This window comes from Thunnus maccoyii, chromosome 5 (genome assembly GCF_910596095.1).
Source record: "Thunnus maccoyii chromosome 5, fThuMac1.1, whole genome shotgun sequence".
NCBI classification, from domain to species: domain Eukaryota; kingdom Metazoa; phylum Chordata; class Actinopteri; order Scombriformes; family Scombridae; genus Thunnus; species Thunnus maccoyii.
The window spans coordinates 35133839-35161546 of record NC_056537.1 but is presented as its reverse complement, the minus strand read 5'-3'; the positions used below and the strand labels follow the sequence as shown (position 1 = coordinate 35161546).

General features: G+C 38.8%; 1 long non-coding RNA gene across 1 annotated transcript; it reads left to right on the top strand.

The window, feature by feature from the left end:
• Positions 1-142: 142 nt before the first annotated feature.
• Positions 143-9444, top strand: LOC121897109. Its single transcript, XR_006096188.1, has 4 exons — positions 143-436; positions 7299-7724; positions 8836-8923; positions 9076-9444. It is a non-coding gene; the product is annotated as an uncharacterized LOC121897109 (long non-coding RNA).
• The last annotated feature ends 18264 nt before the right edge of the window (positions 9445-27708 follow it).

Here is a 27708-nt window from a genome sequence, read left to right as displayed (position 1 = left end):
TTCTCATTGGGTAGGTGTACAAACTTTTGACTGGTACAGTAGATTTGCATACATTTCATTTTAGAAATATTCTAAAAGTCTTACAATGTGAAACAATGATTTGATCAAATAATAATTTATTTGGAAAATTATTAAATATCAAAATGCATAAATTATTTAATTTGGCATAGAAAGATTTAATGTATTGATTTTATATTTTATTTAGTGTTCTTTTTTGTTTTACTTGTTAATCAAACATTCTTACATATACTTATTTATAAAATAATTTAATGATAAAGACGTGTGTTATTTTATAGAGCAATGATAATTTTGTCAACAACTTGTAAAATGGTTTATTTCCAGATGAACATGCGCACTGCAGCACATTACAGCATCCGCCAGATGCTCCAGTACACTTCCGCTTCCGCTTACCTGTGATGGCCTGCTTGCGTCTTTGGTGAGTTGATATTTCTCTCTGCTCAATAAACATTACTGGTGGTATTAAAGTCCAAAATAAATTGTGAAAATTACAATTACAGGTTGGCAAGTAGATAGAGACATGAAATATGCAAATTAAATATAGTTCTTTTTACAAACAGCGTATATTACAGTGATACGTGCAATGCGGTGGAAACGTTAGCTTGTTGCTAACACTATCTAGCAATGTTATAGGTTACATCCCGCATCTCTTAAATTGCATCCACGTTTCACTCGCGTCTTTTCCTTGCGTCCCTCCCACCACGGATGCATGAGGAGACGCAGGGAAATCATGCGAGGAGAGAGGAATAGAGGAAATGTGTTTTTAAAGACATGAGACGTCCTTTCTTCTATGGCATGAAGCTACGTTCATGTCTGATCACGGAGGTGTTTCGGTTTAATGAGTGACTGAGTTAACTGGTGATTTAGCAGGGTGAGTCATGGTTGCTCGTGGTGATGGCAGCTTCGACAGTCTTCAGTTTTACTTAAACCAACTTAAAATTAAATACATACTCATCCGTATTTATTATCTATGCTAACCATTTACATGAATTAAATTGTGTTCAGCAAGACGTATTCACCATTTATCATAATGTGGGAAACACACTGCAACTTAGCCTATAAATTGGCAGTGCAGTTCTAGCCTATCTTGGGATTTTACACAGTTATCCTAAATCGGAAAGTGGCCCATATTCTGTATAATAAGTGTCAAATTTCTCATAAGGCGCTAGCTGCTCTGCTAATCTATATTTTTCTCCACATAAAAAGTAACTAAGAAAGGTGAATAATTCTTGTAAGACAAAGAGGACTAGATGAATATATATTGTATTGAACATTCAATTTAAGGCAATTTAAGGCTTATAGGAGGACACCTACATGTTCTGTTCTGTTCGTGTTTTCAAAAGCTGCTGTTACTACAACAACGACATACGACGCATTTGGCCGAAAGTCACCAGTTAACGTGGTCACTCATTAAATCGATCACAGCTGGATCAGCTGTCAGTCGGCTTTAACAGCTGTGGCACCTTTTGATGGAGTGTGTGTGTCTGCACATATGTGCACACTGTGCTGACAGTAATAAAGGTGCACAGTTGTGCACAAACACCTTTATTCACCACATGAATAAAAACCAGCATTCTGTGTTTATACTGTATACTGTGTCCTGCTCAGAGGCACAGGAACCACTTCTACTGACAGGGTGTGTTCATATTGTTTATTAATTATTTGAGTCTGAATTAGCTGACTTAATCAGCTGCAGCATCCAATCAATAACTTACATCCAATAAGGAGCCGTGTCAGCTGGTGAATGACCTCTGTTAAGGCTGCTTTCATGTAAACACAAAATCAAGTATTAATATGCCCATGAGTCAAGCGAAGCATTAACAAAGGAACTGGATATGCGCAATGGCATCTGCTTTACAAAGAAACTTGGTCAATGTTTTCATTAAGGATATCAAACTGCAAATACTACAATACATTTTAATTTGGAATTGATATCAGTCAACATGTTTTTTTTTTACATGTTTCTAGTATCAGCTAGAAGAATCTCCAGGCTGCAGTAGACAAAAAAATTAACTTGCTTGACATTATGTATGAAACTGCCAATCAGGTTTATTTACTATTGATCAAAGGTGCTGGAACGCTGTTGCGGATCATTTCAGCCCACTTTAACCCCTGTTTATATCACTATATAACTTAATGAGAACAGAAAAATGAGACCTGAAAACTGCCATGAAAACATTTTGACTCCATGGGACCTATTTTAATGATCTAAAGCGCATGGTCTGAAGCGCATGGCACAATTGCATTGAGGATGTGTCCAAATCCACTTTTGCTATTTTAACGGTGGAAAAATGGTCGATGCGCCAGGCGCATGGATCAAAGGGGTTGTCCATAGTCTCCTAATTAATCATGGGTGTGTTTTCAGCGTAACATGCAATAAACCAATCACAGTGTCATCTCCCATTCCCTTTAAGAGCCAGGTGCGCTTGCACCTTGGCGGATTGCTATTATGACGGCGCATTTGCCAAGTAGTAAGAAGGAGCGCTTCTCTGCAGAAGAAACGGATCTGCTTGTACGCAAAGGGAAAGCGCACGATCCATAACGAGCACACTGCTGCTCCTGGACCCTCCCGTGGTCAGCCCCAGACCACCAGTTTAAGATCCTGTCTATTAATTTGTTGCAAATTTATCTTCGTTTGGTTTTTGAAAAGGTTTATTTTTTTAATTACAGCTTTGGTCTCTTTAAAATCGTTTTGTTCAGTCATGGAGTAACAGGTCAAATTTTTAATTGCTGAAAGTATGGAAACCTGATCACTGTAATCTCAAAAATGTTAAACAATATTTGTTAAATATTGTTCAGAAATTAAATCATTAATTTTAATCATGTAAAGAATCATCAACACAGTTAGGGGGCGGCTGTGGCTCAGGAGGTAGAGCGGGTCGTCCACTAATCGGAAGATCGGCGGTTTGATTCCTGGCTCCTCCAGTCCACATGCTGATGTGTCCTTGGGCAAGACACTTAACCCCAACTCCTTATGGCTGAACCATCAGTGTATGAATGTGTGTGAATGGGTGAATGTGATTCGTAGTGTAAAAAGCGCTTTGAGTGGTCGGAAGACTAGAAAGGCGCTATACAAGTACAGTCCATTTACCATTTTACCATTTATCAGGACTTGATCAGCTCTCCAAGGTTCTGATCCTGCTGCTGGCAGCAGCTAGAAGCTGTGCATATTTATGTGTTCCTCATGTCATCATGTACTGATGCAGCAGGAAAGTCGATCTGTGTCTGATCCGTTGTTGATTTGGTCAAATAAATTTGTTGGTCAATAGCGCAATCGCTCTCTGCTGCCTCAAGATAGCAATGTGCCGACAATGTGCCTGACCACACCTTACTTTTAGACCAATGTGCCCATGGGTGCACTGATGGCCGCAAGTGCCATTGCTATTTTAACAATGTGGGTGCTGGACGGGAAAATGACAACTGTGTCAGTCTTAAAATAGCAAAGAGACTTGCGCTGCGCTTAGCGCCGCTCTGCGCCGGGTGTAAGATAGGGTCCCATGTCTTTTGCAGGTGTGATTTGTAAATTTCCATAAACTACGGAATTGACTGAAGGGACAAAGAAGGAGCCTCACAAAAACAAAGTTAGATTCCTGCCACACTTCACTCATTAGTGATGGAAAAAGAATAACATACATTCCATCGGTAAAGAAAGCATCAACTGTATATGTGATACAGCATATGTATCAGCATCATATGTTCATATTGCAGCCGCAACTGTCCCAACATTTGTCCCTCTGTTACTTAAACTTAAACTCATGGAGGAGGAGACAGGCAGAGAGGCTTTCAGATAACTGTTGCTTTTTTGTGCTTGTCTGTAAGCATGTAAAGCGAGATGTGTCTGTCTGTAATTTATTTATTTAATCTATTTTAAGTGTGTATGCAAATAAGCAAGGTCCTTTCAATGCTTCTTATGTATTTTATTTGTGTTCTCCAGTGTCACAAAGAGCTCACAAAGAAATAAGTGATTATTAGCATTATTAGTATTATTAGATTGCAGATTGACCATGCCAGAGGAAAGGTCAGTGTCACCAAAATCATTAGGGATCATACTCAGGGGAACATAAACATTTTATAGTCACATTTTTATGGTTGCTGTCTAGTTGCTGTTTAGATATCTTGGATTTGGATCAAAGTGTTGGACAGAAAGACAATTTGAAATCATTACAGTAGGCCTGTCAGTATATGGACAAATAAGGAAATATACCATCATAATAAATATTATAATAGTATTAATGCTTTGGACTTCATTAGTGCTTTAAAGAATGGAGCAGATTTGAACGTATTTCACACACACATAGCACGCATACACAGACACACACACACTGTTCAAATTTCCAGTTCAAATGAAAATTTGAATGATTGTTCACATATTAGTTGGTACAGGATGAGGAGTTGAGTTTTTAAGTTGTTCCTTCTTGTTTGAGTTTGTATGAACTTCAGCTCCACTTGAATTAACACACACATACAATTAATACAGTATACGCTTCAACACACACACACTTGGAATTAATTCACTGCATGCATGAATACATACACGTCCCACACTTATGCTTCTACACATACACATTTATAACACTCATTCCGGTGCTGAAGAACAAACTCATTCCAGCATACACAAAAAGACAAAAGACACACACACAGACATCATACACACATTATAGCACAGAGTGACATTACAGAAATACACTCTGTGACATTACAGGAGAAAAAAAACCCTACAATAAGGCTTCATTAGTGGAGGAAAAGAAACATTGGCAGAGTTCACGTCATTATGTTTATTATTACATTTTCAAAAGAACATTTATACCTAAAAAAAGAAAATGCATGTGAATGCTGACAGCTAAAATAACCATATTGCTGAAAATGCAGAAATCTGCAGCGATTTTTAAAAATCTTGTAGTGGCACCTAGAGGTGAAATTGTATCAAATGCTACAGACTTGTTCAGCATCTCCATCTGTACAAATCTGCTGAATTTGTTTACCATCGAATATTACATTTAAGATACATACTTGTGTAGTGTGACTTTATGTACAAATTTCCCAAATTTGGTTGCAATCAAATTTAGCATTGAAGAGTTACTGCCCATTAAGTGCATCAGGCCATGCCTTCGAAATTTGGTAACAAATTACAGTGATTAAATTAAGTGATATACAAAAATTCCTAATAAATTTGGTTCAGGGTCATCTACATATGGTACATACCAAGAAAGGGAAAGATTAAATGAAATATGTGCCAACAGAAGTAAAAAATGTGTTTACCAAAAAATCTAAAGTGGTGGAACATTCTTTTAGGCGGAAGTGGGCGTCGCCTATATCAGTCCAATCGGCATCATACAAGGAATAAATTGTGTAAATATTGTTATAATAGACCTCACAATTCAAGAGTTAGCCAGCTATTGATCCCATGTTTTAATATGTTAAGCTTTTCCACATGGGACATCTGTCCATCAAGAATAAATACTTCAGCTGGTTTAGTTTTTGACTTTCCATTATTAATTTTAATATTTTACAAAATTATAGAAAATCACAGGAATATGTTAGAAAGAAGAAAAGTAATAGCATAAATGTTGTTAAAGAGAGCTGAACATTTTGATATTTGAATGGTTTCTGTTGCTCAAAGTATGGAGAAAAAGAAAACTAACTTAAAACGTAAGGAAGAATAATAAAAACTAGAAATGCATTTCCTGTGTTAAATGCATGTGAATGCTGAAAGCTGAAATAAATCGCAAAGCATTGCTGAAAATACTACAGTCTTGTTCAGCATCTCCCTCTGTACAACTTTCCAGAATTTGGTTAATATCGCATATTACATTTACAAGATATGGCAGTTATTTAGTAGTATGGTGTTTTTTTTATTAATGACCACAAAGTGGGGCTATTGGTGACATGGTTCAATAAGTCATGCAGATTCTCATGGAGAACGTGTGTACCAAGTTTAACTGTATTAAAGACAACAGAATTGCGGAAATATGTTCTAATGTTACTTTAGCACCTTCCTTTGATAGAATTGTATGAAATGTTACACACTTATGCGGTGTGATGTTGTATACAACATTTCCAAATTTGGTTAAGTCAAATTCAGTATTGCAGAGATTATGGCCCCTTAAATGCATCAGGCCACGCCTTCAAAGTTTGGTAACCAATTACAAGCAAACGGTAAGTGATACCAAAAAACTAACACATAAGGTTTTTTTCAGGTTCATCTAAATATGGCATGTACCAACTTTGGTTAAGATTGGATGCAATATGTGCCACAGAAACAGAAAATATGTTTACCAAAAAATTCAAAATGGCGAATTATTGTGCAAACATGGCCTATATTAGTCATCATCCAAGGAACACACTGTGCAAACATTGATTGGAAGGGCCTCAAATGAAAATGTTAAAACATTTTCAACTAGACTAACTCCAGATCAGCTGTGATAAATGTGAGTATATGAATGTCAGTAAATGAACACACACACACACACACAGTTCTGAGTTCTTATTCAGGCCTGGTCAAGTGTGGCTGTGCTGCAAGAGAAAATGGAGAGAGAGTCCGGGTCCGTATGGGACAGACTCTGGGTCCGGACCTGGACCGCCAGTTAGTGACCTCTGGTCTACATAATTTGATTAATTAAAATTTGTACCAATGAAGCATAATATCAACTACAGCAGTTCCTCCATCATCCATCTCAAAGAGTGACTGTGTCAAAATCTAGTGTTAAGACATAAATTGTTTTTATGGTGCTTAGTGTTGTTGAGGATTTGCAACCCCTTTTAGGCACTAAACTGACAAATTGCATTTCTCCTTATTTACTAAAGGGCAGCACCAAGGTTTGTGCCAGTTAAATGGATGAAAAGTGGCATGGCTGAAAATTGCACGTTTGGGCTTATGCTATATGTGTTTTAAGGTGTTCCTGTTCAAAAGCACAAAATATGGGAGGAAGAAATGGAAATTCATATGATTAGCCACTATACCTGTTTTCTCACTGCAGTCTGACCACTGCAGCAGAAGAAACAGTGTCTAAAATCTAACAGGAAATCAGATGTAACATCTGCATCACTGTTATCAGACAGAAAGAGACACTACAGCAGAAAGAGACACAAGCCGTGTTTCCATTAACCTATTTTTATGTGCATTTTTGAAGTAAAAAAAAAAGCTTAAAGGTCCAGTGTGTAGTATTCAGTAACATCTAAAAGAACAGACTTGGCAAAACTTGAATAGATTATGTATAAGTATGTCTTAATTAGTGTCTAATCAGCTGAAAATAATAATTGTTGTGTTTTTGTTACCTTAGAAATAAGCCCTTTATATCTACATGGGAGTGGGTCCCCCTCCACATGGCCGCCATGTTGCATCGCCATGTTTCTACAGTAGCGCAGAACAGACAAACCTAACACTGGCTCCAGTGAGGACCTTACGCATTTTAGATTCAGTGGGCGACTACCGGAAATGCACCAGTTTTAAAACGAAGAAGAAGAATGGACCAAACATTTTGTATTGTGAGAAGTTTTTGAAACCAAAATCTGATAAATGGAGGATCATACTTATTTAGAAAATCACAGGAGCGTGAATTGTCATCGTCAAAGAAACGAAAACACGAAGAAGCTAAACGAAATCGGGACAAGCAACAGCATAAAACGAGGATAAACCCAGATGGAAATCCCTGGTGAGAGAAATGTTTGCAGACTGATGCCGAAGTTTCCTGTTTACTGCTGGACAGGTAAGAGCGTAATGTATATTTATTTTGCCCGCTGGTAATGGTTCAAAACCTAGATGATGTACAGTGTTTATTAGCAATACATTCGTTTCCCTGAAAAAGAAAGGCCACCATGCAACGTTAAATATTAGCACACTTTAGCCTCAGTTTGTGCCTCTCATCATGGAGCTGGTGGTCTGACAAGAGACAACAGGGAGGCGTCGTCGTGTTAATAACCCAACGATTTATTCATTTTCTATGGCAGTAAGACAACACATTAATTGATAACTAAGATATTTAGCGCTGGTGATGTGCTAAAGACAGTAAATCAGAGTAATGAGTTACTGTGAAAGATAAACTGAGGAGAAGTCTGCTCATCACCGAGTTAATACATCCTGTGAATATATATTTATATTTTTCACAGTGCTCCATGATTTCATTGTTTGCTCCTAATTTCTCATTTAAGAACATATGTACACATTGGGGGGCAAAGTTAGCTTATAGTCCAACACAAGTAACGTTTTCCCCGTTTCAATGTTGAAAAACATGTAATACTACCAGAGTTTTAATTTTACATTTATCAGTCAGAAGTAGAATTTTTCTGTTATTTATTTTGGTATGTTTATCCAGGCCAGCTAAGGCTCCCAGCATCTTAGGACGTAACATAATGTATTACAAGGGTTTGTGACTGTGTCATGTAGCACTTATTTTCTTGATGTTGCTGTTGTTTCTCCAGCTATGAGAGAGGTCCTGTAGCATCAATGCATGATATTGCCTTTATCTTCATCCTAAAGTGACTGTGTAATAGGTCAGGGGTATTTCACCATGTGCCATTGATGGCTGGGAGTACGCTGGTTTTCATTACAACCAAAGAAAACAAAAGTTGATTTCACTGAATAGCTACTTGTCTCTGACTGAAAGTGTGTTAATCAATTAAATAATCTGATCTAGTCTGTTGTTGGGATGAAAATCTGCATGGAATAAGGTTGAACAGTTTCTGGTGAGCACATTAGATAGATAGACAGATAGATAGACAGATAGATAGATAGATAGATAGATAGACAGATAGATAGATAGAAAGATAGATGATTTGTAATACTAAGTTCATTCATTTGTGCTGTTTTATTTTTCTCAGGCACTATGGGTTGGCATTATTCACCATGTCTTTGACATTCACACCCGCCATATCAGAAGTATTGCAGACCAAGTCAGGAGAGGTCTTGGTAAGTGATACACATTTGTTTGCCTATGTAGCATATTAACTTACCCTGTAAGTCCTACTCTTGGTTAAATAGCACTATTTTCACATGTACAACTGTATAAAATGTATAAAATAGTAAATTATCTCTGTGTATAATAGTACTGTCTTCCACAGAAGCAGTTTTCCATGCAGCTGCTGCTCTACACACGGCTTCTGGAGCAGATGAGTGACAGTAGTGACAGTGAATCATGGGTGTTGTTCCTGCCATGAGAGCATCTTCATCCAGAGCAGTAAATTGAATACCTTTGGTGTGGTATTGGTCTCACCCTTGTCAGCTATTAAATGTGCCGCAATTTGACTGCTGGAAGGTGATCGGATAAGTTTAATCACACTGCTTTTAGTGTTCAAACAGACTAATGGTTTGATAGATTATTCTGTCTTTATCAGAATCAACTCTGAAGAACACTGAATAAGCTGTCAAAATGTTTGTTTGAACAGTAAAAGCTGCATGTTTATGTTATTCTTTTATTGCCCAGATTGAAAAGGATGTCCAAAAATGTTTCTGTTAAATAAAAGATATTTTTATTACAAATGTCATTATTCTTAGTGTTGTTTTTTATATTTTTATTTTGTGGTTCAAACTAGTGAATTACAGTTAACATAATCTGAGGTGGCAATGAAAATTAATCCATAATATGTACTACAGTGCCCTATTCTGAGGATCAGTGGTATTTCAACTTCACTACTGTTTTATGTTGCTTCATAAATGTAAATAATGACAATATAAATTAATGGTGGAAGTGGTAATGACAATATACTGACTGCAGGGAAATACGGTCATTGTATAAGTATATATTAATAGGTTTATCATTGCAATTATCACAGCACATCTGATAAATATCTTTTATTTGGTAAACTTGCACATTTAAGTTGAACAAATGTGAATATATAAACAAAAAGTTTAATAAGTATCCAGAAAATATAAAAAATGTATAGAACAAGTACAAAATAAATAAAATATCAGAAATGTAACAAATAAATATGAGATGATTTGATGCCTTGATGATGAACAGGCAGGTGTGTGAGTACTTGAGATACTGTATGAACGTTCCAGAGGACCTGGAGGGAAACTCAGAGGCCAGGTGTGAAACCAGTGTGATGTCTTTGAAGGACCAGGGAACTTGTCCCTGATCCTCCAAACACAGCAACTGGGGATGGCAAGTCAGTTTCCCTGGCCTAAAGAGCCATGCTGTGGATAGATGAGATGTCTATAGGCAGCATAACGGTACTCCCAGTTGTCATCCCCAGGCTTCCTGGTTTGGCAAAATACCATAATGTCCTCCCAGTACTGCCTGTGAATGCATAAAAAGCATTTTCAATACAGTACTGGGAGAAGTGCGGTATTATTATTACACAATCTGCAGGGTACTGGCCACAGCATTTCCTCTCCCGGTCCGTAGGCATGTCTGTACTACAAGTACACCATGGTACCCCTGGCACTCCAGCAAACGGTGGAACACCATGCCTGCACTGATGCATCATCAAGGCATCAAAAATGAACCCTGGCTGCCTCTGAAGCAGTTCACTGGTGAGCTGCCTGTGCTCCTCCAAGGTCATCTCTTCAAGAAGTTTCTGAAAAAATAAAACACAGGAAAAACACAGATAAGGCTTAATAGGTTATAAGTTTCATGATATGTTGGAAATGTGGTAATGGTAGTGCAGAATATGAATTGTAGGCTGTCCAGTGTTCCCAAACATGTCTACAACAATAACATGATTTTTAAAAAAAGTCAAAATATTGCTGCTCGATACTGTTCCTATATAGTATTTATATCATCATTCAGTAGTGTTGCTGATGTTTTCAGTAGCCTCTTTTATACAGAGAACCTGCATCCCGTAAAGAGGATCCAAGGGGAGGACATTTCTCTTCCTTTGATAATGTTAAAAGTAAAGTTAGACTTTTCTGTCGGCTTCTCGACTCATTTTAAAAAGACGAGAGAGAGAGCAGCTGTGGTCGAGTGAGCTAGAGGGTGAATGAAGAGAGGGAGCGCTAGTAACGTTAGAGGGGAAGCTGGTGAACCAGATCGATAAATGTTATTTTCTGATTGTTTCACAGCGGTTAGCTTCTAAAGCACACACCCACACACCTCTTCAATCCTGCAGCTGAACATGGTCTGAACACGGGCTAAACAGAACAGGGAGGCGGATTACAGGCGCAGTATTCCCGCCTTGAACGGGCTGTGTAAAAGGGGCTAATGACTCACATCGCTTGACTTAATAGAAATGCTTGAAGTTGGCGTGGACGATGACATCTTCAGCAAATAGCTTCTTGTCCTTGAAAGCCACCGTAGCTTCTGGAATCTTTCCAAAGTCTTAGGGAGGGGAGGGGTGGGCGGCGGAGTGCTTCAATCTAGAACCTCACCATTAGAGGCCGCTAAATACCACACATATTACACACTGGACCTTTAATGGAAACACCAAAATTCAAAAAAACGTCCTCAATTTTGCACAGAAGTCTTTACACTCACTTGAGGTGGATTTTGGAAATGTCAAAAAAGAGTTTATGCCCAAATTAATTAAAATTAATTTTGCGACATTTCAAAAGTTTGCTTAAAGCTCTGTTGCGAATCTTATGGAAACACGGCAAGTGAGAGAGAGAGAGAGAGAGAGAGAGAGAGAGAGAGAGAGAGAGAGAGAGAGAGAGATGTGGTTAAAACAATGTACTGCACACTTGCAGATCTAAAAGTGTCTTGTCTTCAATCCAAGTTCAGCAGAAAACATTTTCACTTGCATTCTGTTCTTTTCCTGACAATGCGCATCAAAACCATAGACTGTAAAAAATATGGACATTGTCAATGTGATGTCATCCTTTGGTTTGTGGACTGCCGTTTTGAAGCCTCAAGGTGGGTGATTTGACCATCACCATCTTGGATTTGACCGTCGCCATCTTTGATTTTTGGAGCCAGAAGTGACCATATTTGGACAAGAGGTTGAAGCTGACCCTAGTGTTAGCTTCTAGCTTGGTTAGTACCAGGTAGCATGGTGAATTTACAGTCTGTGGTTAACTGTGATAATGCCAATGCTAATTTTCACTAGCGAAACACTTAAAACACTTAAAACCATTAAAACAAAATGTACTTATGGGAAAAACTTAACAGCCAACTCCTTAAAGGGTCTTTTAGTTCAACCAAACACTGAACAAGACTGTTTTAGTGGGCAAAAATGTTACAATTATGTCATGAACTGAAAACTCACTGAAATAGTGGCAGCTACACCTATATTCTGTGAATCTGGGGTTATACCATGGTTACGTCAATGTGAATGGTTAATCAATGTTGTCACAGTGGTAGCGACTTGTCAATCCCAAGATAGCCAATCCCTAAAGCATACCCAGCTTTATTGTCTATTTCACTCTAAACGAGACCATAATTTACAAAATGAACATCATGCTGTATTTGAGGAAGACTTGAAACCAGTGACTGAGACCATTAACTCATTAGGAAAGTGTTTACTGAGGTAATAAATCAAGTGGTCATTTTCTCATAGACTTCCTTACAATCAAACTTCTTTTTACAACCCATGGAGTCGTCCCCCACTAGCCATTAGAAAGAATGCAGGTTTAAGGCACTTCCGCTTCACTTGGCTTCACTTTTTAGACCCGGAGTTACCCACTTGATTCAAAAAAGCCAAGCATTGTCTCTAACTTAGCAGCACTTGATGCAAAATCAGATGAACTGCGGCTTATTTAAATCTACAGTCATCTACAGGTTATTTGTGACAGACTGAGTAAATATTCCCCCATCTATGAACAAAGACATGGGTTTGCATCTTCCAACATTTATTACCTGTCACATGATGGAAACTGAGCCATAATGATAACTGAGTTCAGTCATCTCTCTCTCTCTTTCTCTCTCTCTCTTTTTCCACTTCCTACCCACTAAGGGCATACACTCTTTCAGTTTAACCAATCAGATTTTACCACAACATCTGTGAGACAATCATCTCGTTGCTGTCAAACCTTTAAACCGTTTCCACTCTTAGCTGACTCCTATACACCTTCAGTGTTCATTAGAGCCAGCATCCCTCAACTGAGCTCATCAGAGTCCTGCTCCACATCATATCTATCCAGATCTTCAGCCACTGCTCTCACCCCTTCACCACCATCACCATTGTCTAGACTCCATTGGGGGATACTCCTGTACATCTCACGGACTCCTCACATATTTCTTTAACTCCCCCTGTTGTGCATACTATGTGAAATAAATTAATTTAAATCCTTATTTCAGTTGAGTTCCTCCTGACTGAACTGCTGAGTGTTCATTGAAGCTTTTCACTGAGAATTTAAAGCTGCCTGCTGCTGCTGGAACCCAGGTTGATGAGAGTGGAGCAATGCAACAGAAAACAGTGAGCTAAAAGAGACTAAACAGGGAGGGGAGCTGCAGAGTCTGATTTTACTCAACATTATTTAATCCATTGTTTATAATAAAACATTGATTACTGCAACATTCAATTTTAATTAATTTAATTGAGGTAGAGTACATAATAAATTGTATTGTTGGTTTAATTTTTATTTACTCTGTGCCTCAGTAAACTCGCCACCACATTTACTAAACTAAACTGCAAATTATCACACATAAATAGTGATTAAGATTTTCAAGGCCCATGACCTCAAGTGGGAAAATCCACCAGAGCTTCAAAATGACTCTTGGACTACAAACCAAGTAATGAAGCACTTGTCAACCAGCAGATTATTGCATCTTGCTCCTGCAACTGGCAATTTTCTGCTCGGTTGTCTCATCACTGTGCTCACTCAGGTGGCTTGAAAGTGTCTCATTCTAATTACTAATCTGTCTGTTGTAAGAGCTGCAGTAGATAAAAGTTTGTGTCCAACTTTCTAATTATTTATCTGACTTAAATATTGTTGCCTTCACATCATAATGACACAGAGACCAGAGCAGTGGAAAATGTCAATTTGACGTTTGATAACTTTGTTCTGTGAAGTGGATCAGAAATCATCCAGTGTCATCCAGAGTTCTATTTTAAGTTCCTCAACAATAAACACAGATGGATTATTATGGACTGATTACATGAAAGTTTTTCTTACAAAGAATATTACACAGGAACAAATGAAGAATCACTTACTGTAACAACACTTGTATTTTGCTGTATTTTCCTACTTAAATGAATGTCTTGGAATTACTATTGATGACAAAGTCAACTAAAAAGAAAAAGTATAATCAAGATAGAAAAAACAAGATAAAATACTCCCCATTATCAGCTAACAATAATGAGAATAATAATACTGAAATAACTGAAAGGTAGGATCAAACATGCAGGCACATGTGGTTTGTGCTCGAACCTATTCATTCACTACGATCTGCAAAGAACATCTCAATCCAAACTCTTCCCCTGTGTGCTCCCTGTGTGGTGAAAAGATTTACCACAGAAAATCTCTCTCTGTCCCTCTAAAAAATTTCATCAAGAACTTCATCTTCTGAGAATACCTACTAACCAAATTTTCTCTCCCTCTGTCTCTCTCTCTCTGTGTCTCCCCCTCATTCCATGTGTCTCTCTCTATCGAAGACAGACAATAAAAACATGTTACTTCATGCATCTGCAACCTTGTGGCACCTGTGTGAGGTGGAACCGAGTGTTGCTTCTCCTTGATACTGCAGCTTGGAATTTACCTTGTGTATATTGCTTTTGACAAAAGTGTCTGCTAATTGAACAAATATAACTTTAAGGTGGTAAACTGTTGTTTTCTTACTATTCACGTGAAATATCTGAAAATTAGATCAGAGAAAATAAAGGGGGTTTGTACACTAGATTGCATTTTTAAAATTAAAAATGTATTGCCAGTTCCACTCTTTTATTTCAGCTTTTTTTTTCTATTTAACTTATTTTCAGTTTAATTCTAAAATTCACCCTCATCCGAGTTCCACTATTGTATTCAGCCAGGACTTTTTTTATTGTTAACTACGGGACTAAAGCAATGTTGCCTGTTGGTTGGATTGTTTTATTATTATTTCATTGCCTGCCCCAATCTTTATGTATTTATTCATTTGAGAATAACATTTATTTTATATAATGACCAATTTGTACAGTTGAATGTGTTGTTTAAAGATTTGTCAATTTTTTTTAAAAGACAGCCCTTTCAAAAGAGCTCCTTGTTAATTCCAAAGTAGGACTACTTTTTGGGAACAGATTCTCATTACAAAGTTTACCAGCCTTAACTTATCTAGATTTGACTATAAGCCATTCAGCATCTTAATCATTTTATCTCACTTCTTGCTTGAGTTTCACTTTTTTGTTGATACATAATGTTGTATGTCTTATTAGGGAATCTTCTAGTTACATAAAACTTAATACATGAGACTTGAAAAACCTGCTAAGTGATCAGTGCTTATATCATAACCATATATTTAATGTGTGTTTTTTTTTTTTTTTTACATTTTCACACAGCCTTCAAATCATGACTTTAATGTTTCATCACAAGCATGGAATAAAACAAATGACAAGTGACAAAAAGTAACCATTGTCACTTTTCAAGCTAATGAAAGATGAAATGTCCTCTCTATAGGCATTGACTGGATCTCTTTCTCATTTTAACAACCCCTGGAAGTAATTAATTGATATGTTGTTATGATGTGACGTGTTTTGTTTTAACTGGATAAACTGGTATTGTGTAATACCAAAACAGTTCTTTGATACAATAAGATAAATATGTTGCCAATAATGTTTTTTGTTTTACATACCGTATGTACTGCCTAATAATGAGAAAGTTTCTTGTTATGACATGCACAGAGCCCAAAGGACACTAAAAGATAATACCCACCCCAACCACAGCCTGTTCACCCTGCTGCCATCTGGAAAGAGATACAGAAGTATCTGCTGTCGTACCACCGGACTACAGAGCAGCTTCTTTCCTCAGGCTGTGAGACTCCTCAATTCATCCTGTGCACTGCAAAAAATAGTTTTATTTTGATGTATTTATTAATCCATTTACATAATTTCTGTTTTTGTGAGTAGCATTAAGGGACTACAAACTACATTTCATTATACAATCTTGTATTGTAAAATGATAATGAATTAATCTTGAATCTTGAATAAAATGTTTGAGATATAGTAATTTATTTTAAACATTTAAAGAAAATTTATTGTAATGTGAAAAAAACAATAGCTTATTACAATGCAATGAAACAAACAATATGCTGGCAATTTTTTAAAACTGCCAGCATATTGAGAAGGTCATTCAGAAGGTCATTCAGAGCCATGGTGCCATCATACTTTATAATATATTTAACGTATGCAACATTTTTACATTTAATAGTTTTCACACAGTTTGTACTTTTTTTTTAGGATTTACAGTTATGCTAAATGAAGTGACCATTTCTTACTCAACTAGAGGAGCAATGTTTTCAATCACTCACACAAACTTTCTAACAGGTCAAAGTGCTGAAATACATACGCAGATTGATAGACACATTCTCTTCTTCCCTCTCTCCACACACACACGACACACACACATACAGAGTTAATGAAGTGTAAACGATAGACCAGACTGCTGCTACAAAAATGGAATTTGCACTTTATGAAACTGTCGCTGCAAATACATGTGACACACACGCACGCCTGCACACACACACCTCACAGCTTTTAAAGGTGTCGTTTGTTCGCTTCAGTAACCAAGGTGTATATTCAGCCTGACAGCTCCCAGAAAAGAGACAGAGCAGAGAGGAGCGGAGCCATTTTTTGAATAGAAAGAAGAAAGAAAGAAAGAAAGAAACTGAGCTAATTTGCTCTCAGATCAAAGCTGTAGTGATAAAGAGAAAGGGACAGAAAAGATAATGTGATGGTGGTAAATGCTTGACGTGTCTAGACTCATGCTATCATCTCCTGGCCACAGGAGGAATAACAGGCTTGTTTTGTGTCTCTGGTGTGTGTGTGTGTGTGAACTGATACCAGGCACTCTCATTTTCACCTCCAAAGCTGTCATTGTATTATCTGCACAACCACTGTGTGTGTGTGTGTGTGTGTGTGTGTGTGTGTGTGTGTGTGTGTGTGTGTGTGTGTGAGTGTCTGCATGTCTGTTTGTCTATCTAGAAGAGAAAAATCTAGCAGTGATGTCTGAATTGGTACAAAGCTACAATAATCTAGAAGTCAACACAATAAATTGACTTCATCTCCTTCCAATCCCACTCCCTGTTCAACTGTTCATTGCTCTCCATCAGATGTGGAGAAGTTAATCAGACATAGAAACAGGGTTCTCCACGCATCTTCCAACAAAAAGCAGCTGAATCAGGTGCTTCTCAGTTTAAGACAGCAGACTTCAAAAAACAGAAGGGACTGGAGCACACTGATTAATTAATTAAACGTTTCGACACTACTGTGTCTTCATCAGAATCAGGGTGGACAAAGACATGAGGCAAACAACATATGTATCAGTGTCGGCTGGAGACTCAAAAAATCGGGGAGGACAGGAGGAAAACCAACATGGAATCTTACAACAAACCGAATCAAACTATATCATTGTCTCACCTGATGAAATCGGAGGGGTGGGGGGCAATTTTATATGCCAATAAAACAATTTGCTTGAGTGGTGAAAAGGCTGCTTCTTTAAAGACGATTAGCATATACATAATGTCTCTAAACAAAGAAGAGCTCATTTTAGCCATGGAGTGGATCAAATGTGTCATTTTACCAACAAAGTGAAATCCAAATTTGTGGTTTTGTTCTATTGTGACAACAAATTTATGTTCTCATCAAAAACAGACAACATATCACATGATTTACGCGTGTTTCCTATATATTTTCTTAGTATACAGAAATATATAAAGTAGCACAAAGCTTATAATGTGATACAGGTTCAGATCAGTGCTGAATACTAGAAAGATTGAACACTAAAAACATTCACAGATTTAAAAGTGTAGGTTCACATCAGAACGTATTAATGAATGTATCAAATACATGACTTACACACTGATCTATGTGGACGACATACAAAATATAGTCTACAAAGCTGACATGTTAACACTAGTGGTGTTAACATGAACACAAAACTCACGGATTTGAGTCACGGATCAGATCATTATTAGGATCAACGAAAAAAAAGGGGGGAGACAAATAAAACTTTGTTTTCCATTTATTCTGTAACACACTAACAGCCAGAAACAGCAAGGAACTTTTGCCCATGGTCTTAAATGAAAACAACATTTAAGATGTCCAATGTTTAAATAAAATAAAATAAAATATATAAAATATTCAATGCTCAGTTATTGCAATATGAGGCATGAAACCTTCCTCTTTTAAACAGTTAATGAAACAGCCTCTGTCCACATCATCAAAACTTGATAACAAACATTCACCGCTAACGTCAGTTATCAGCCAGATAGCTAATAAGCTGCTCAGGTGCAGCACATTAAACAGCAGGTAAACATAACTCAAATGTCACTTCTGAACCGTTAGATGCTGGTTTGATCGTTGCTCTTAAAAGTCCCTGTTAATGTTATGTTAGCGTTTGTTTACTTTGTCTTAAATGTGACATTAAATTTTGCAATTAATCCGCAGTTCATATGCCTGCCGAACCGTGGGGGGGGGGGGGTCCGTATGGATCACGGATCAACTACGATCAGTTACACCACTAGTTAACACTTGTTATTCTAGTTACTTTAAGCTTATTACTCAATATACGGCTCAGCTTAAAAACGAACTAAAGAAACTGTCAGAAGCAAGCAGGCAGACCTCCTGCACTCATTCACTAATCACACATCAACAGGTGACTGAACAACCACTCAATTGAAAACGAATGAATGAGTGAGTCCAGACAGCTCACTGTACAACAAACAAACTAACGTTACCCACAACACATTAAATGATCTCTGATGCATTCTTGTTAAGGAGATAAATTCACACAACAGCCACACAGAGAGACATTTAACCATCAGAGATGAAATTAGCGACCAAAGAGACAGTGAGAGAGAAGCTGTATCTGACTCACTGACGTCTACTCTCTGACGTCTTCTTCTTTCTTTCATGGAGATGAAGTATTCATGTCATAACGTCCATTTGTGGCTGTTGGTCATCTTCTTTGTTAGTTAACAGAACTTTATGGCTAGTGCTTAACCAGTCTGATATCATTAGCAACAATGACAAACAAGCTAACTCTCTTGGTAGTTTCTCCGGTTGCTTCTCTCCCCAGCCTTACCGGCAGTATCCTGCTGCTGCTGGGCTGCCCAGTCCAGATAATTTATCCCATTAGCTTAATAACAGTCCTTAACAGTCCTTCCATGGATGTATAAAGAGTCCTTCAGGCTGCTACAACAAGCCAGCTGTTGCATTGACTAACACAAGGAGCTATCTACTGCTGCTACTCTGCCTTACAGTGGAGAGAACTGAAGATGAATTCTGGAATTCTATCATTGGACCAACTCGATGTCAATATTGCATTCTGGTTGTTGATTGGTAAGGGAGGACAGCCTCCCTTGGAGCGTCATTTTACGTGTCATGGCCAATCACAGATTAGCATGAAAAAAAAAGAAATACATTAAATCCAATGTAAGAGATCCCGCCATGCGGAGGACAGCAGGCACCCGTCCTCCTCTGTCCCCACTCCACCTCCACCAATTGCCCCCAACCCAAACCCCCCCCCCCCCCCCCCCCCCACCCCCCACCCCCCCCACCCCCCACCACCACTTCAGACACTGCTCTTTCTCCTCCCGCTCTGCAGGTGTCGCTGTTGAAGCATTTTAAACAGAATTTCAGTAATGGATTTTTTCCAAAGAAGAGAGAAAAAATACTTAATAAATAACACTGAGATTTGTAATGGTTTATTTCAACCAAATGTTTTTTTTACATTTTGATCTCCCCTTTGCCTCTCATAAAATAGAGGAGGATCAACCTCCTCTGCGTCTATGGACCAGCCTCCACTGATATGTATTAAACCTGAACCAAGTGTGCAGTTGTAATTAGATAATAGGTTTAACAGACAAACCACTCACAATTAATAAAATGCATCAAATCAAAGTACAAATATCCATCAAAAGTGACAAACTAGAAAAAACATGACATACTTAGTTCTTCATCTATGCCAAAAGAACAACAGATGAGAGCTTTCCTAGATCTGACACTTTACAAGGGAGACAACAGTACTATTGAGACTACTATTGTAAACCCCTCAGCAGAAACACACTTTTAAAGGCTGAGAGTAACCATCCAAAACAACTCATTCACAATATTCCTATTGGTCTGTTTTTGAGATTGTGTAGAAACTGCAGTGCTGTTACAGATTTCCAGTCTAAAGCTGTTGAAATGAAAGAGCATTTCAAACAGAGGGGTTACCCTACATCATACATCTCTGCTGCCTATCAGAGGGCCCTACACTCAGAGAGGGAATCCCTGTTAGTTAAGAAAATTAGAGCTACCACCACTTCCTCACAGATCACTCTCTACTGAGTACTCTCCTCTGGCAGGCAGGGTCAAAAATATTATCCTTAAACATTGGAATGTCCTCAAAAGTGACCCATCTCTAAATACAAAATCAGCTCTGTGCCTCCCCTGATCACGTTGCTGCAATCTGAGAGACAGACTGGTTCATTCTGATACTAAAAAACCATCTAACACTGTCTCCTGGCTGCCTAATCAACCCACAGGTTTTTTTCGCTGTGGACACTGTGCACAATGTTCTAACTCATCGGACACCAAGTACTTCACACATACACGTACTGGTAAAAAATACTTCATTAAATCTTTCATCAATTGCAGTAGCACACATGTTGTCTATATGCTGAAGTGTCCCTGTGGCTTGGTTTATGTTGGACAAACAAAAAGAGCTTAAAAGACTTGCATATCTGAACGTAAGACACAAAACATGGACTATGCTATGGCTCATCATTATGCACAGGCCAATCATGACTCTGCAGCATCATTAAAGTTCTGGGGAATAGAAAAAATTTCACCTTCTCCTAGAGGTGGTGACATCATCAACTCACTGCTTCGCAAAGAGGCATTTTGGATTCACACTCTGAACAGTGGAGCCCTTTGGCATAAATGAAGAACTGAATTTGTCATGTTTCCTCTGACTTGTCATACTTCATGGATGTTCGCATTTGTACTTTAGGTACTTTTATTTCTGTAACTCTCTAGTAGGTGTTCTGTTTTGTTTTTTTCTCTTTTTTGTTTCTGATATGGTGTTGTTCTTTTGGCATTGATGAAGACCTAAGTATGTCATGTTTTTCTAGTTTGTCACTTTTGATGGATATTTGTACTTGGATTTGATGCATTTTATTAATTGTGAGTGGTTTGTGCTCTTTCGTTCCTGACATGTGTTGGGGGTGTGGCACTCAGACACTGACCATGGACACTCCCACCCTTGGATTCATTATCCAATAGATTTGAAACCCTGTTCAACCTATTATCTAATTACAACTGCACTCCTGGTTCAGGTTGATTACATATGTTGTTTGCCTCATGTCTTTGTCCACCCTGACTCTGATGAAGACACAGGAGTGATGATTTGTCCAAGCAAGTTTGTCCAGGCAAGTTTGAGTCCAGCATCTTCTTTGCCTCTTTCTGATGAGCTTACTGCCATTCCTGGCTGATGGGGGAAAACACCAGCTACAACTATAATTGGTGTGAACTGGCATTGCAGTAGGTCTTCTAGTAGCCAGATGTTTGGTTAGATTTATGCTTTATTGGAAGGGTTGAACTGGATTCCCAACTGGACTAAGTGGGCAACTACCCTCGCACCCCAGACCCCCACTTAGTTTCTGGTAATTGGCTAAATGATCTTTTTAAATATGACTTATCTGACGAAAAATTAACGTTTAAAAATCATATATTCTTTGGACCTTGTATGTGTCTTGTAGCAGCACTCACAGCTTGTGGTCATTGCATGTCTTTCAGCAATAATATGTAGGTTAATCATAACTATAAGGTGTTGTTGGTGGAAACCTTGAACTTCAGTATTTTGTTTACACTTGATGAAGACAGGATGTCTCCATCCACGCTGACACTCCTCCCCACAGACTATTCAAAACTAATTCAGCCACAGGAGGAATAACAGGCTTGTTGCTTGTGTGTCTCTACTGTATGTGGTGTGTGTGTGTGTGTGTGTGTGTGTGTGTGTGTGTGTGTGTGTGTGTGTGTGTGTGTGTGTGTGTGTGTGTTTGTATCTCAGACCAAATGATTATCATTGGACAGCCTAATACCATCTAAAGTTAAATGACTTGGAAACAACATCAGCACCCTCAAACGATGCACACGTCCAAACACATAGTGCAGCCTTTCTGTGTGTGTGTGTGTGTGTGTGTGTGTGTGTGTATGACCTGTGCTGTTTGCTTGACTGGCTGCATGTTGACTTGACAAGGCTCTTTGTCCTTTTGAATGAAAGCCTGTGGACACACACATACAAAGACAAACGCACACACACACACACACACACACACACACACACACATCAACATGTCACAGCAGGAGGTGAGAAAGGAGTCTTTTAGCTAATGAGCTTTTTTCATCCCTCTCTCTCTTTCCCTCTCTCTGCCTCTTTAGACAATTCTCCCCATCTCTGTCTCTCCTCTCTCTGTTTCAGGTTTTGCCTCTGTTGCTCTGATGCTGTTATTTATTTATTTATTTGGTCCAACTCAGTCTTTAGCAGCCTCTGTAATGTTTCTGTCTGTCAGATATCCTTCTAAATCTAGAAGGGTGCTTATCTTAAGTTGGTTGCAGAACTTTAGAGGTGGATATCATATCTTGAACTCTATTGGCTCACATTAGGGTTAAATGTATTGTAGCTGTGTATCACCATATCTGTGTGAAAACATTTTGCATGAATACATTCAAATGTGTGGATGTGTAAAAATGTTCTGATCAAATGAATTCAAATATTTGAGTCACCAGCAACCACTGGTGCAAATTGTTTTCATTAGTTCACAAAATGTTATGCACAGCTACAGATCTCCTTATAGATTCAAAAATTAAATGTATTTGTTCAGATATTTTTTACACATTCAAAAATTTGAATTCATTTGATCAAAACATTTTTACACATCCACATATTTGAATGTATTTGTTCTGCTCAGACCTAATGTCAACTCTGTGTCCTGTATTAGACTACACAGTCAGCTAAACCCTTCCTCATACTTTATCTCCAAGGAACAGACCAGTGTGTTGTGTCTGGACAGGTTTAATATTAAGACGTGTGAAACTACAAAACAACCAATATACAAGCAAATATTAGTTCTCACTATGGATTAAGACTCCTGTATAGGATTTGGAATATTAATTTTCCTCCTGCAGGCAAACATTCCAGCAAGCATGAACACTTATTATTCACTTTAAGTCAATATGTAATATAATGTAAACATCCATCCATCTGCCATCTACCCATATTTAATCAGCTACATGTTGCACATGCCATCTTTGTAATTACAACAAACTAACAAAATAAACACTCAGAAATATACTTCAACTACCTCTCACTCTAGTAGAACAGAACCATCTTGTCACAAACCAGGAAAAAAAGAATACTACTTCCTGTCACGTGTGCTACTTACATACTGGGCGAAAACTACAGTACTTAAACTAAACACTAGGTTTTAGTAACTGCTTCAAATAAAATACAAGTCCATTACACTACCTGCCTGGCATTAGTAATGATGCCGTTTAATCATCTAGTCTTCTGGGGACACAAGGAGGATACGCTCAGGTCTAGGTCTGAAGAAGGTTTTGATTATCTTGTTCTGGATTACTCTCTCTACTTTCTGGTTAACTCCATCTTTACCTGGTAGAGCCTTCACCATATGCCCATTGGCCATTCATTCCTTCTTACTTGATTATCCTTCATCAGAACAACATCTCCTTCCTTGAGGTTTGGTCCATTGTAGAATCATTTCTGGTGGTTTTGAAGTATGTTCAGGTACTCTTTACACCATCGAGCCCAAAGTTGTCAGCCAAGACCTGAACTCTCTTCCACTGGTGTTGGAACATATCACCCTTGGTGAAATCTCCAGGGGACCCTTCAGGAACGCCATTTTTGGGGTGTCAAGACTAGAAGGGTTCAAGATCAGAGGAGCTTCTGAGTCGCAAGAGACAGGCATGAGCGGTCTTGCTCTGAGGACAGCTGAAACCTCTGCCATCAGAGTCCTAAGGATTTTGTGGGTCAACTCTGGATTTCTGGCTTGCAGGAGCATGGAATCTAGGCTACATTGTGCTATCCCTATCATTGTCTCCCACAACCCACCCATGTGAGATGAGGGGTGGGGGGGCCTTAATTAGACCCTCTTCTGTGAGCACCTTTTTACATAAGTGCCATCTAGTGCTACTGCTGTCATTAGCATAGCCATGAGTGATGTGAATAAGGTGAGCCACTGCTTTGACTAGAGAATTCCATTTGGAAAAGTGCTCAAAGCGTCATGTTCCTAAAGTACCTTTTGAGACTGTGGTAGTGATTGTGGTCACTTTAGGGCGTATTTCAACATCTGACTCTGGGTTGATGAGATTGAATTGGACCCCTTCTTCATCTGTAACATTCTCAATTTTCATCAGAAATGGTGGGCCAGGCAGCCAATTAGTAGGTAGGTTACATGCAGTTACTAATCAAGAGCCATGGTTGGCAGGATTGTGCTCAGGTGGGAATGTACTTCCACTGCTCTAGCTGAGAAGACTTTTATTCTCTGCACACGATTGTTCACGTACACATGGAATTGTCTGTTCTTCTTCTTATTATCATTATTATTATTTAGAGAGTGACTGTCCATGTTCAGCTAGCTTGGCCTTACCTAAAACGACACCACCTTCACTACGACCACTCTAATGAGTGATCTTCAGGTAAGCTTTAGCAGATATGAAGTATCTTGGTGTACTTGGCTTGAGACATAGAGGATGACACATATGAGCGAGGCACATGCTGCTCTTTAAGATCTTGCAGAGAATCTTGCCATCTTCTCCATTCGTTGTACATGTCCTGAGGCAAGGAGCTGTCCCACTCAGGGCCACTGCTGGACAGCTCCCTTAGAAGTTTTCCTTTTATCATTACAGAGTCCAGGAATCCTAAAGGTTCAAAAAGGCCATTGATTGCTGAAAGCACTCCACAACATCTGAAGGTCTTCTGATTCTGTGGAACTTGGAATATGAATGTGTCAGACTGATATTTAAGCTAACTCCCAAGCTACATTGAACTGGAATCTCGTCCTCTGACAGATCTAAGTCTTTAATGTCCTGGGCACAGTATTCAACGGGAAAGGCATTCATCACTTCCAGTCTGTTGGATGCAATTTTGTGGAGAAAAATGTTGGATTGAGCAAGCATTTTTTAAGTTCTTTAAAGAACATCAATAGCTTTTGATTCAGTAAGAAAAGACTTCAGGCTGTCATCAACATAGAAATTCCTTTCTGCAAAGTGCATTAAATCACTGCCATACTGCCCTTCTGTTTTCCCTACTGCCTTTCTCAGTCTGAAGATTGCCACAGCTGGCAAGACATGCACTCTCATGTGGTAAACCACATCCTTGCTGAGGTTGTTTTCTTCATACCAGGGAAATCGCAAGATGTCTCTCTCCTCTTCTTTAACAACAAAACAGTAAAACATTTGTATGTCCACTGTGATGGTAACAGGTTCCTTGCGGGAATGGAGAAGGACCCCAGTTATTAAGGTCTGGCCCTGCAAGTTGCATTTTGTCCAGTGAAACTCCATCAAATTGAGCACTTGAGTCAAATACCACACCTATATGCTCAGGTTTCTGTAGGTGGTAGACCCTGAATATTGGGAGGTACCGTCATTCCTTTTCTTCTTTGATCAGTGGTGCTAGCTCTGCATGGTTATTATGCAGCATCTTCTGCATAAACTTGAGAAACTGTGGCCTAATGTCCCCTTTCTTGTCCAGTATGCACCATAGAGACAGAAGCCGTCTGTGGGCGTTGTCTCTATAATTTAGAAGAAAACGTCTGGGTATGCGAAATGGCATTGGGGCAACCCAACTATTGGTATTGTCTTTACTGAAGGCTTCAGCCATCTTCTGCAAGAACATCATGTATTCAACAGATGGTGCTAACTGGTTGTCCCTGTCAGTGTGGCAAAAAATAGTTTCTCTTAGTATCTCCAAAGTAGACTCAGTGGCTAGAGCTGAGACATTCATCTGGGGGGAAATGGCCTTAGGAATATTCTTGAAGCAGAGTGTCTCCTCCACACTGATGTGACTGTAACATGGGGGAAAAGCCTGGGGCATCCATTGTCTAAGTTATGTGTTTTCATGACACAAAGTTCTGCTGGCTTATGAGTGTTGCCAAGACATACGTCAACTAAAATGACCCAGCCCAAGTGCAGTTTCTGTGCGTATGGGTCCAGGAGTGGTATCTGTTCAGCTATTGGCCTCAGATGTTGGTGATGCCAAGCAGCTTCAGGAGTGGGTATTTCCTCCCGTTTGTTGGCAATAGCACTGCACTCAATGAGTGTGGGAAGAGAGAGACTAATTTTCTTGTCAATGGAATCCACAATGAAGCCATGTGCTCCTCTGCCTGATGTTTCCATGACCCCAGCACAGGTCTTCAGTGTGTGTGGCTCTAGTGTGTTATCAACATTGAACATGTCAAAAAAACTTTGATCTTGCAAGTGAGAAACTGCTTTGTTCATCAAGGACTGCATACATCTGTTTATGTTATGTTGCTGGTCCTGGGGGAAAACTTGAAAAGGCAAATCTTGGAGCAGGAATTTTCCTGAGAAGTTACTTCCACAGACTTAAGTGGACATTGTTGTCACATTAGGCTGGTCTTTGTCTTCCTCTTCCTTGCCATGCTGTTTAGGAGGGCAGAATGTGCTGGCTGACTGCAATAGCAGACTTGGATGAAGAGTGGATAAGTGCCTGTCACTCCTGAATTCAAGGTGCTTGATGTCAACCTCACATTTTTCACCTGGTGAGTAGTGGATGCAAGACAGTGTTAGCAATATTTTCTTTAATGAACTTGTTTCTGTCCTATGCAGCTTGCGATGCATAGGGCACAGCTTACTCATATCTTCCACTGACTTTTCTGTCTGTGATTTTGCCTCTGCAGAAAAATCTGTCTTGTGAACAGTGACTGATTGCTTTGTATTGGAAAAGTGTGAGGATCCTTCTCTCTTGGGGGTGGTAGAGAAGTGAGAAGTAGTAATGAAGCTTGGATCATTCCTTGCTTTGGCTTCCTTCTTCAAAAACTCAGAAGAGAACCAAAATTGTGGAATTATCACTTTATATTCTTATTTAAATTTTGACCCAACCATTGTCCACTCGTCTTGCAGGGAAAAGGGAAGCTTTTTCACAATTGGGCGTATTCCTCTAGATGTGTCAAGTTAACTTAAACCTGTTTAAGTACCCATCTAGCTTTGCAGTCTCCACTTCAAGCAGCAAATCTCCCAGTTCGCAGAGCTTGAGATGGTCTTATCTGCTTAGTTTTAGAAAATTCTCTATTTTCATGAACAGCCACCTCTATCGCCTCAGGAGAACCACAGCACTCTTCTAGTCGGAGCCAGTACATATTCAACCCAATAGATGGCTGACGGCTGTTGACTCCCTTAATTCTCTAAGCATACTCCACTGAATCTGGTCCCAGCCACTTAATATGCAGGTTCACTTCTGAGAACCAGTTCTACTGTGATGCTCTTAGGGATTAAACAAAAAAATATATATTTTTACCAAAAAATTTTTAAGCCACAGCCAAGTCCTATTTCCCATTGGCAATTTGTAGAGCATGTTACAGGTTACATTACTTGACACCTGCTAAACAAATAACACAATATGTAAAATTATGAGATTTCACCACCACTCCACACATAACCATAGCT